Here is a 13027-nt window from a genome sequence, read left to right on the forward strand (position 1 = left end):
CAATTTCACGCACAGTGAAAAAATACTCGGTAATAATAATTAAATCTGGACGGCGATTCCTAAAGCTTTGATGAATTCAATCAAATGTTCAGTTAATACAATCAAACCAAAGTGTCAATTATACTTTTCTAAATATTTAGCAATTTTTATTTTTGTATACCAAACGGTTGATTACTATTACGTCGGGCAATATTTATTAAATTGTATGTCTGACAAAATATGTTGGCCCATCATCAGACCTTTCCCTCGGCGTGGTTTTCTCTCTTCGATATCAGTAGAGAGAACTCACTTGGAGCTAGTCGATCCCGCGATTTATTCTCCCAGCTCTTACGTCTCATTGAATTTCGGCCAACGCAAACCTCCCGCCGCGTTTTCTCACGTACTCTCCGTCGCATTTTTTCGAGCCCGGGGAATCCGGAGCGAACGACGCAATTGAGCGGCGCGCGGGACTCGGGGAGCGCGAGGGAGAGGGAGAGAGAGGAGAGCTCGGGAGAGCGGAGCGGGCGAGCGAAACGGGAAGGTACGGGGTAGACCGGGGAGGAATTCGTGAGCGCTGTTCTCCGCGCGCGCGGGGTGACGTCACAAAGCTTATTTATACAACCACACGTGCGTGAGGCGTGTGGTCACGGCGTTGTCGCGAGTTGCTGCCTCCGCTCCGCGCGTCGCGACTAGAGAGCTTCGGAACGCGCTCGCGCGCGCGCGCGCGAGACTCGTGCGTGTGATTTTTTCTTTAACGCCTCGCCCCTCCCTCCCTCCCGCGCGACACGATATTGCGTCAGGGCCGTTACGCGCCGCGCGCGTTACGAAATCCCTCGTATAAAAATCTACGGGTCCGCGCGCGTTTGAAACTACAACGACGAAGAAAAACAATAACGAGCTCTCGGGATAGAGAGCTCGGAATTCGCCGGACGCGGAATGGGCCTCGGAGGCGATAAAAATATTGCGTATAACGACGGCGATGACGCAACGTCCCGCGCGGCAAATGAGACTTATCAGAGCCGGCCTAACGACGGTGATGCAAGCGATGCAGTCTGCCGCAGTCTGGCCTCTCTCGAGGATAACATTTTTCACGTATGACTAGGACGATAAAAAAAAAAACGGGGGACTGAATATTCAAAGAGAGAACGAAATTGGATTAAGCTTGTGGCTTTTTTATTTTCTAATTCTTTTATTTTATCGTTGCATTTTTTATCGAACCAATTTGTTATCAGTTATTCGCGAAAGGTGTTTCGCTCGGATAGCTTTTTCCTCGCGTCGAGGAGAAAAAAAAAATTTGTGTTCTTTACGTAGTCGTTTATTTCATAACAATTAGCTTTATGGTAATTTTTCTCTTTCAACATTTGTTCGAGCGTGTTTTCAATTCGTTTGCGCGTTGGGAAAATAGAGAGAAACATCTCGGCATCTTTGGCGGCATTTCGCGTTGAATGATTCAACAAGGCAGTCTAATTTTGTAGTATGACTGCTCGCTGCGCTGCGTGTGCGGAATTCGCTTCGCGGTAGGAAACCGGGGTAAGTCCGCGCGCGACGTGTTGCAACAAAGTGGCACAGTGTTTGGAGAGATGCAACGCGGCTGTTAGGTGCCAGCGGCGCATCGTCGTCGTCCTCGTCGTCGGGAGAGAAGGTTTACACGAAGACGCCATTCCGCCGCGCGATTGCGCGTTTTGGTATGAAACACCGAGAGACGACGAAGCTCTCTCTAACGTCGTGTCGCATCAAAGGAACGCGCGATTACGTCATACACACAATGAAATCTACAGTCCCCTTCAGCGGCCCTCGAGCACGCCGCCGCCGCCGCCGCCGCCAGGAGAGCATCGCGACGAGAAGAGATTACGCGTCCCAAATTCTATACGAGGACCGTCTATTCTCACCGGAGTAGCTAACAGTGCGAGAGATCTTCCCGTAAAAAAAGAATTCTTTTTTTTTTTAATATCGGCGTTCCATATGCGACGCGTTGCGTCAGCTCGCTCCCGCGTCCTACATCGCAACCCGTCTGTTTCGCTAATTGCCACATCAAACGCAAGATACGTATGTATATGTCGCCGCGCGGTGGGATCAATGTTTCCTCCGAAGAAAATTGGCGAAGTCACGAGCGGGCAAGGCGATTTCGCGGAATCTGGGTCGTCGTCTTATTTCTACGGGAGAGGAACGCACATGAATCAAGCAAATCATATTTTTCCGAAGCGGATTCTTAGTCCTCCCGGTCTCTCTCTAAAACACACACACACACACACACACACACGCACGCACACTCCCTTTCTCTCTATCTCTATATATCTCTATCTCTATCCAGCAGTTCGTGAAGCGATTATGTTGAAATAACTCGCGGTACGTGCGCGAAAAAGCTTCCACGACTCCGCGCCGGCTATAAAGCCGGATAAGCCGGGTGATCTATTTCGCGACGCTGAAATGGCGTCGTCGGACTTTAGCGTTGTCCGGACGGCCGGATGCGCCGTTTTTCTTATTCGTTTCCTCTCCGCGCTACGATCGATCGATCGCGGCTCCGTATGGGGACAGCCGAAGGCGCACGGAACAAGAGACAAAAGCGCCGATATACATACATTATCGCCGGCCAGGTGAATCCGCTCGCGCAGCGTATAAATAATGACGCTAATACGATGACGGCGAATTTTTTTCCCCCCTCTTCTACTTCCCCCCGCGCTTCCCACACCGAGGGCAAAGTATTTGTGATTGTAATCGAATGTTGAAATAATTAAAAACTCCATTTTTACATTTTTCAGTACTGTTATTTTAGTAATAGCACTCGATGTGTTACACAGGCAAAAAAACATTGCAAGTATCATATTTTCAATATACATCGAAGTTGATTATAAATTACAGTTATTTTTGGTACCAACTATGCATATTTAAATTATAGTAATGGCAACTTTTTTTTGTTTGTTTTTTTAACGTTCGGTTACAGTCTCAAATATCGGATACCCTCTTCTCAGTGTATATATTACTTATTCCTCAAACTTCGTTCGGATATTTTTGCTCGTGGATTATCTGATCGACTCGGAATCATTGATTCTGTGCAAAAACATGTAAGACGAAAGAAAAGAAAATTGTGGAAAAAGGGTGGAGATGGTAAAGCAAGATGAATTATTCTTCCTCTCCTTTCCCCCTTCCCCTCCCCGAGATCGCCTCGCGATGTCGCGTGACGAAACGTGGAGTGATAATATCGTGTCCCCGCGCGAAAACAGCGGACACGCTCGCGGACTCTTTGTCTTCCTCGTCGCTTTTCCCTCGACGTTTCCGTCGTCGAGCGGAACACTTTCCTTCGCTGCACCGGCGGCGGCGGCGACGGGGCCGGCCTCCTAATGCATATAACACGCTTATCGATCGGCGCTTGTCTCGTCGCGGATTACAAAGACCCCGTGGCTGGCACCCATGTGCGAAGCGAAACGCGCGGCGTCGTTAGTAACGTCGTGTGTGCCAGCGGAATCGCGCTAATCCCTTTCTTTGTAGGAATTCTCGGAGCGCGACGCGACAATAGGGAACGAGGGGGGAGGGGGGGTGGGGAGAGAGGACCCCCGTACTCGGGGAATTAAAAAAAGTTACGACGCGCTCTCGCGCGATGCAATTACGATCGTTGTCTCGTCGAAGCGTACTCGCGATTCATGCCGATTAAATTACGTGTGTTTCATAAATGATCTTTCTAACACGTCATACATATTAATTATTGAATTCTTGGTAGCGGCGAGAGAATAGATCGCTAACTCGTCAGCTAATCACGGAAGTTCACGGGGTAGCCTCCTCAATCTCGATCGGCCCTAATTAAAGAACCGTCGCTTTCCCCCGTGTTTTAATCAAGAAAGCATCGGTTCCGAGATGTTCGAGGGGGGATTCCCCGCTACGACGGGGATTCATTTGCGAGAGGAAATAGGAGATCATTTCGGCGGTAAAGAGCAGCCCGCCATTGCGATGGTAATTACTCGTGCAGGACACCCTGTGGATAGGTCCACCGGCGCTTCAGAGTTCGCGGAGACTCACTCTCTATCTTACTCCGCCTTTCTCAGTTTCCCTCTCTTCTTTCTTCATCACTTTAGATCCACGTTGCCCTCCGCCTGACGCCGTCTTTACCTCGCGCCATCGTGGGGGTATTAGTTTCAGTTCGGGAACCCGACGCGCCGTACGCCGTTGGAGCGGAGGAAGAAAAAAAATCGGGTCAACCGTGACTCTCGGCTCGACTCCGGCCGCGGTTCCGCTTCTCTCTTTCTCTCTCTCTCTCTCTCTCTCTCTCTCTCTCTCTCTCTCTCTCTCTCTCTCTCTCTCGTATCTCTCCTTCTCCTCGTTGGCGCACGTAGCTCGAAGGATGCAATTACAATACAATTATCCCTCATCCTCCGCTCTCTCCCCTTTTCTCCCTCTCTTGCGTTTTCCAGATTTCGAGAGTGCGATTTCTGCCTCGCAAAACTACCTGTGTTAAGGAGGAATCGCATTAGACAAAAGAGAGAGAGAGAGAGAGAGAGAGAGAGAGAGAGAGAGAGAGAGAGAGAGAGAGAGAGAGAGAACAGGAAATGGGGAATAACAAGCGGCGAGTGCTTGTTCAATCGATTTCCATTTCAATCGATTCGTTAACAGACCTTTTTTCGCGAGCGCAGTCGATTTTAACCGCCGCAATCCCGCTCCCCTTTGTTTCACGAGCTCGCGAGATTGCAAACGGTTGTAGCATGACCGTAACGCATTTCGGGGTGGAGGGATCCCTTATCGCGGAGTTTTATCCTCATTTTGTTGCGCGACGCGCGCGCGTCGATACGGTATGTATGATTTCTTACTTTCGTCTCGGAGCCTTTGCAGCGAGTCGGCGAGTATAAGTACGGTGACCGGTTTTACTTGGATTTACGAGCTCCCGAGCAGTTTTGCGCTTATATATCGATCCTGCAGGTACGGCAGTAAATTTCCTATCGTTTCAAGAGGTGGATCATAGATTCACCTTCCTCCCTCCTCCTCCTCCTCCACCCCCACCCCTCCCCGAATTCCCACGCGGCCGTTACCTCTCGTGCGCGCTTCCTCGTTCGCTTTCGACGAAAAACGATCGCTCTCGCTCGTTCTCGTTTTTAATTTAATGCTAATGACGAAAGATCTCCGCCGCTCACAAATTATTTTGAATAAAAAAAGAAATACAGGGTAATTCCATCCACGATTTGCCTCTCCGCGTGTAAACGACGAATGGCCTCGCCGTGCGTCGTCGTCGTCGTCGTCGTCATCGTCGTCCCCTGCCGGTCGAATGAAAGGAACGTAGGAACGTTAATGACAATAATAAAGCTTTCAACGACGTCTTTACACGTCGTTAATTCGAGCACGGTCGAAAAGCCGAGGATTGGCGATTATAACGGGGGAAAAGGGGATATAAAAAGAAATAGAGCGTCGAAACCGCAAACTCGGTGCGATTTGATAGCCGTAACCGGCCGGAAATACATTAGAACCGGACGCTGGGTCAACTTCCTGTCAAACGCCGGCACGCCCTTTTTTGCGCCCGTCTCAGTTTCAGTCTCTCCTTTCCTCCTTCCTTTTTATGAACGAACCCGGGACGCGCCGTGAGTAGCTTAACTCTCCCGGTTTTGCCGGCGAAACGTGCATCATTATACCGTTACATAACCCACGGACAGCTATTTCCGATGCACATTAAGCGCGTTTTGTATACAGGATGTCCCGAAACTGCCGGCGTGATGCCTCACAGAAGAACGGTGAACTCGCGAGACACCGCGAGTTCGTTAAATTGTCTCGAATATTTCAATAAACCGAATAATAAATTTCTCCTAAGAAAATTATTCCGCGTGTTTGAATAGGTGATGTTATGTGCCTTCGGAATATTATTTTAACACGCTCCGGCGGGTCTTGTTATCGCAACCGAGTAATATCATGCAGATGTGCAAATAACGCGAACGGCAACAATAATCGAAAGGCAATCTTCGGGTATTGATGAAGCCGGTATTGAAAATTAAATCGGCGCAGAAATAATCTCGTTCACGCGTGGAACAATTGTTTTGCCGAATATATACCGATATAAATTCGGCTACACGCGCGCGTGTAAAATGTAACGCAGCGAACCGGAAAATGGTGTCTCGAAAATATTTCGCAAAATATCACTCGCGCCGCCCGAGCGACGGTCGATCGATCATCCGCGCGCGGGGGGATGGGCCAGGATAAATGTTCCATCAAACCCGCTCATAAGCGTTTTTTCGACCGTTTCGCTTTTCGGCCGTCCTACCCGCGTTACGCAAAATCTATAGGTGCACGTGCCATATAGATGCCTATAGGTACGTGCTTGAGAATCGCGAATTGCAACCCGAATAACAACGGGAGGGATCGATACCCTCTTCAAAATGTTTTCGATTAATTTAGATTCAATAATTTTCAGAAATTTTCAGTAATTTTTTAAACATGCTATTCTCTTCTGTATTAAAAAGAAATACCCGCAAGATTGACGAATAATATTTTACGTCGGGACCGGAAATAAGTTCTGCATTTCGCGAGAGAACTGCTGTTTCGTGGATCATCCTCGTGGTGCTGGATGAGACGTGAAATCTGCATCTCGCTTGCGTTCGTTAGTTACCTATCTTCGCGGAGAGACTCGATCGATTTGAAAAAAAGACAAGGAGGATCGAGAGTCGCGTTCGGGAAATTCAGTAGCGATTTCGCCGAGCGTGAGAGACGAAGGGGAGAGACTCCTGAGGCAGCGACTCTCAAAGAATTTCCGGAGTACGTCCTTTGAGCGACACTTTTATCGGATCCGTATGTCCTTGATGGACGGCGATTTTTCTTCTCGACGACCGAGATTGAACTGTGTCTGTGCGCGAAATACTGCAGGGAGAGTTGCCTGAAAGGCCGCGCGGTTCCATCGGAAATTAATCGGCGGATGAAAATCGGCGTTCTCTGATCGATGAAGAAACGTGATTTCGATAATCCCCTTGTGTGGGAGAATCGCGAATTAAAATCATTAGCGCGCACCGGAAAGAGGTCAAACTGCAAACCCCCGTCCGTGGCGCTGTCATTAGAAGGGAAACCCCCTTCTTGTACACGCTGGTGTTGTCTCGGCAAACACCATCGCGAGCCCGAGCTGAGCCGCTTCTGCCGGCGGAAGCGGTTGGAAATTAAAATAACGCCGCGTCTTCCGCTATTCTGGCGGGTTCGTCTGTTTATCTATTCCGAGCCGCATATCTAAACGGAAAATAACGGTCGGTCGGCGCGGATGAGGTGCATGTGCACCGGGTATAGAGAGGCGGTATGCGCGCGGGTGTAAGGTTTACACACGGAATATTATAGCCGGCGTGGATTTTAGTGAGGGCAGCCGGGGAATAACAAACGTGCGGCTCTCCGCGCGCGCGCATGCACGGCAAAAGAATATTAATCCTAACGCGACGGCACATCAGCGTATTCAGCCTCGGGAGCCGGTGCGTTGTTTGCCCAACCGAATCATACGCAAGTAAGTTCCCGACTTGCATGATTAATGCCCCTACCGAAAGTTGCGCGACAACGTCCGCCGCCGCGTTGGTCGACGTCGAGAGATCTGGAGTCGTTCAAGGAGGAAATAAAATTTTACAAAAAAGGTAGGGGGGGGGAGGAGAGACTTCTCTCGCGAAAGTCTTGTTGATTGGTACATTTCTCTCGTTTTCGGAGAGACGTCAGTCGGCTTCGCGTGTCCCCCCCGACTTGAGATTAACCGACGATAACGCCAACGGCGTTGGATCTCTTCTCCTTCTCTCCTCGGTCTCTCCCGGTCTCTCCCTCCGAGATCTTTTTCTCCCTCCATCTCCTCCGTCACCGTCGTCCGTGACCGTACCTCAGTGCCGAGGGATATACTCGCGCGAGGGGATGAACCGGCCGGACAAAGAAACGAGACGACGAGTCCCAAAGTCAGGGGTCACCGCGGACCAATTTCAGCAATGCCGGGCATTTAAATGGAGCCGGAGCCTGACGTAATCTCCTATCTCTTCTCCTGATGCTCGCATTCCACGAGAGCACAGTGATGATCACCTTCCTCTCTCCCCCCCCCTCTCTCTCTCTCTCTCTCTCGCTCTTTCTCTTCATCTGACTCTTTCTCCCTTCCACGTATTCGCGCGTGCATGCACGCCAAATGAAAGCGCTCTCTATCCTCCTCCTCACGGAGAGCCTAGCTGCTTCGCTCCGTTCTTCTTTCTTCCACCGAGAGTTCTCACTATCGTGCGAGTCATCGCACGATCGCGCGCCGCCGTGTGCCACGAAGAAAGGGCGCTTTCACGAACATTCAGAGGAACAACGTCGGTACGCGCGTTCACGATTCTCTGTCGCTCTCTCTCTCTCTCTCTCTATCTCTCTCTCTTCCCCGTAGAGCCGTAGTCCGCCGTCTGCGCCGCGCATACGGAAAAGTTCGAGATAAAACGTCGGCCGAGAGGAAAGAGGAGATGGACGGGTGAGAGGGGGAAGGGGGGATTTCATAAATCGCGTTTAACAGAGCGATGCGGAGAAGTGACACGAATTTTAATTCGGCGCTCCGCTGGGCCGACGCGGCGCGCATCATGTCGACCGCCGGCCGACGCCGCCCGGAGGCGGCGTTGACAAAACGCTTCAAATGAACGTTGAATCAACGTTGAATAAACACCCGCCGCAAATTGGAGCCGGCCGGCGCATAATAGCTGTTACGTTCAGTAATGTTTCAGCGTAAATCCAGTACTTCCATTATCGCGATCCCTCCCGTGAAAAAGGAGAGGAGAGATAAATAAAAAAAGGGACAAAGAAAAAGAGCACGTAAGCGTGCGGGCGGGGTCATTTCATAAGTTGCGTTTTACAGAGCTACGCCGTAACTTGCGCGTTAAAGCGAATTTTAATTTGGCTTAAGCGTGTATTTTATGCAGCGGAGCACTAAAAAAAAACGTTCAAACTGCCGCGCCGCAGTGAATAAAACACGTAGGAGTGAAAAATGCTCACATTACAGCCATCACGTTAAATGATCTTTTAATATAAACGTTAATTATAGCTCTTATAACGCGAATATTTTTTTTCCTATCTATCTTAATATGTATCTTCGACAAAAATCTTCCAGATGTAACATGCTTTTCATACGTAATATGCCGTTTCGCCGTGACATACCTGTACTTAAAATTTGTGTTCTTTCTGTTACAGATCTGGTAAACCATGCCTCTCTCTCTCTCTCTCTTTCTCATGGAAGAACAATACTATGCGTCTTAATAACATCCGAGGAAGCTACTCTTCAATAAAATCTTTCAAGAGGATCAACTTTTACTTCAAAAGTAGTTTAGATTTATTTATAGATCATCGAATTGTATTTGTACACAGAAAAAAAGAAATTAATGTCAAATCAGAAATCATTGTTTTATAAGCAAGAATATAAAATATTTAAAGAATTCGAGAATCTCAAATTTTAATTTAAAAATATTATATTCTGATTTGAATATTATAATAATTATTTAAAAGAGCCTTAATATGATTTCAATAATAATATTAAAAAATTCTTGGTTAAAGAATTTTGCTATTTTTTAACCAATATGTTCTATCAACTCATGAAAATTATTATTGAACTAAATGAAATTATACAAAATGTCTTCATGTAAGTAAATTATATCTTAAGTTTAATTTCTTAAAAATTTTATATTCTTGCTCGTATGAGACGTTGATTTTTTTACTTTTTTTTTTTCTGTATAAGAGCGAAATCGGAGATGTGTACCGGAAAGCATAAGCGAGAGAAACCTTTGTTTTAAAGGAGAACATGGAGAAAAACATTTTAATATCTTTGCTCATACTTGTCTGAAACATTTACCGCAGCGGCGAGCAAAAAACATTCGCTCCGTTTTATTCATACAAGACCCGTTGTTGCTACGTCCAACGTCAACGCTGGGAGATCGAGAGGAGCACCGAAGAAACGGAAAAATGTTGGGCGTTACAGGCGGGCCTGACTCTTTGCTCGGCCCGTACTTTTAACGTTGGGTGAGCAAAGTTTCAGGTGTGTTTGTGTCGCAACGTAACGACGTAACGTTGCGCGAAAGGGAATAGCCCTTTTACACGATCATCATCGAGCCGGCGCGTCTTGACGGTACTCTTACGCCTGAAATTTGCTTTTTTTACCTGGCCTCTGCGCTCTCTCACTTGGAGAAAATAAAGGTGAGCAAAGTTTCAGGTGTGTGAGTGCGTTAAATTTGCCGGCGCGCCGACACGCCGCCGTTTAAATCCCGTACACGATTCGCAATGGCCGCCAAAAGACAATTCGCTCGATACGGCCGCTAATTAAAGTCATTGTAATTTCTCAAAAGCGACGAACAAAAGGACATGCGATTGGATTGTTTTGCGATAACATGATATTATTGTTCGATAAATTACCCTGACTATACCACGGCGATATGCAGGCACGCAGGCAGGATCAACTGAATTAATTAATTAAATTGAACTTTATTACGCAATAATTAGCTGTTGTTTATCTGGATATTTCCAATGCTGTTATCGATATGATATATGTATATAATATTTAAAGATATGAGAATTCGCATCCGATTCAACTTTTATTGGCATTCTCGTGAATAAATTACATTACGATTGTTGAATTGTCATGCGTAAAATATAATAAATTAATGAAAAATTGTGCAACAGATAACATGCAAATACAAAGATCTACGATTATTTGATCACAGCGTTGAAGACTAATGAAAAAATTGTTTTCCCTTATTGCTAATATTACAAATCGCACATACACACATATATGATGTATGTATATATATATATTTTTTTGTGAATATAATAAAATATAATAAAATACAAATAAATACACTGATCGTCTGGCGACTCACTTTCGTTTGATGTCTCACTTTAAAAAAAGGATTAATTGCTGCGAATTTAAAATGGGCCAGATTAAACACGGGAATAAATTTTCGGAAAATGGGAAATTTATTCGCTGTAATATCCTATAATTACATTTCTCTCTATGTGTACAGAAAAATTTTTTTCCAAACTCAGTAGCTGTTGCTACAGCACACGTTTTACTTTATTCATTCCTTCTGTATTTGACTTCCTATGTTGATTAATAATTTGTTGATTAAAAAGCAAATAGACGGAGTTTTTTCACGAATGAACAACAAATTAAATGTGAATTTTAATCTTGAAATGTACATGAAAGCTGGCAAGCTTCTCCGAAATATTCTCCAATTAAACAAAGTAATAAAAAATTGAAATGTATATGTATTAAATTTATTAAGAGTGACATGTTTATTTATTACACATAATGGATTTCCTCCAAAGATATTTTAAATTATTCTCTTGTACATCGATAAATGTAAAATAATGTAAAATAATTATTGCTATTGCATTTATGAATAAGTTTAATCTTACGTTTATTCAAGACCATTTAGATTAATGCTATTAATTTACATTAATTATAAAATAATCAATTATGTAATATTAAACACGCATGTAATATAAAATCGCACGATATGTTATTACTGTTATGAAAGCAATAAAAAGTATTAAATAAATATTAAACTTGTTAAGAACATTTTATATATGTATCGAATTAATTTCGCCACAAGATATACATCTTTTTTTTCTTTTAACGTATTACATCGCGACACTGCAGGTAATATAAAATAATTGTTATTGTTACGTTTACGAACAACTTACATCATCTGATTTAATAGCTATTTAGATTAATATTATTGGTTTATATTAATTATTAATGTGACAATAAATTATGTTTGTAAATCAATCACGAAGATTGAAAACGACAAATTTAATATGCAAAATTGTGTCTGATTAAAATTAAAATACCATATATGTTAAAATTTAAAAAATATACAATATTTTTTTACTCAAACATCAAAGAAAAGCGCCATCACGCGTTAAAGAAACTTACCATTAGTTTATTACGTCCAGAGATTTCCCTTGTTTTCTCACATTTATTTCTTCTTACCACACACAATTAATATTTAACATAAGAATATATTAAATGCTGAGAGCCGTTCAATATTCGTTTATATCTGCTATTATATGATTATAGAGATATCATTCGATTGGACAATATTTATATCGCGCGTTACGTGTCGCATTCTTATGTTGACTGCAGCAGCACTGTGCCAGGTTAGCCAACCTGACCGAAGGCAGAGCAGACGACGGACCGCCATTTTGTACAAGTGCGACAACTGCAGCACTGCGTTGCGTGGAGACGACGAGTCCGGTTCGGAGTATCGTTTTCAGCGGAGAAAAAAATGTTAAATTCAGCGAGCGTGGTTGCTCGCCAAGCGGTGAGGAGGTTTACGACGAGCGTGGTTCGTCGGGGTGGTCATCACGATCCCTACGACGGCGTTCCAGGACACGTGAGTAACGACGAATTCGCACTGTTGCATAACACGCATCCCGAGTGATATTACGTCTAACTGCGAGACAACTCTATCTTACAGAATTTCCCCTTCAGTATAAAAAATAGGCATACGCTGCTCCTGAAGTTCATGCTCTTCATGGGCAGTGGATTCTCAATTCCTTTATTGGTAGTTCGACATCAGCTGATGAAATAAATTTCTAGTACATCCAGCATTTCATTTCGCACGAGTCAGGTATGTTATAGATTTTCTAGCTTTTTTTATTCAGGGATGCATGCCGACGCAATCGAAAGGGTGTATTTTTGAGTAACTGACAAAATAAGACGAGTTTTTCAATTCATTGATTGATTGATTTCGCATCAGTCGTAGATGCAGCTTTTACAAAGCAAAGTTACATTTGCACGTAATGCAATTGGTCAATGATGAATTAAAATGAAAAACTTGTATGTCTATGTATACTAATGTCAATTATTACATTGTTTTTTTAGATAACCTGGCTGCGTCACACTAGTACGGTATCTTTTACCTCAATGCTGTGAACGTCATTTGATTACGCTAGGATAATACACTAGGAAAATGTATGCGTATGTAATAAAGACAATTTATTAACCTCTGATAATGTCAGAAATTTATTAAAGTTATAATCATTTTTATTGTGATCTTTTAATTCTACAGTTAATAATAATTTATCTATAGCACAATTAAATGTGTAGGTTTTGTTTGCTACT

General features: G+C 44.5%; 2 long non-coding RNA genes across 2 annotated transcripts in view; both read left to right on the forward strand.

Annotated features, from left to right (window-relative positions):
- The window catches only part of LOC118644178, a 46478-nt gene extending 34999 nt beyond the window's left edge, over positions 1-11479 (forward strand). The window contains exon 3 of the long non-coding RNA XR_004964387.1: positions 9103-11479. This is a non-coding gene — a long non-coding RNA (uncharacterized LOC118644178). The remainder of the gene's footprint in view (positions 1-9102) is intronic.
- Positions 11480-12489: 1010 nt separating this feature from the next.
- Positions 12490-12915, forward strand: LOC114254310. Its single transcript, XR_003625696.1, has 2 exons — positions 12490-12533; positions 12788-12915. It is a non-coding gene; the product is annotated as an uncharacterized LOC114254310 (long non-coding RNA).
- Positions 12916-13027: the final 112 nt, after the last annotated feature.

Source organism: Monomorium pharaonis, chromosome 8 (assembly GCF_013373865.1).
Source record: "Monomorium pharaonis isolate MP-MQ-018 chromosome 8, ASM1337386v2, whole genome shotgun sequence".
In the NCBI taxonomy this organism is placed as follows: Eukaryota; Metazoa; Arthropoda; class Insecta; order Hymenoptera; family Formicidae; genus Monomorium; species Monomorium pharaonis.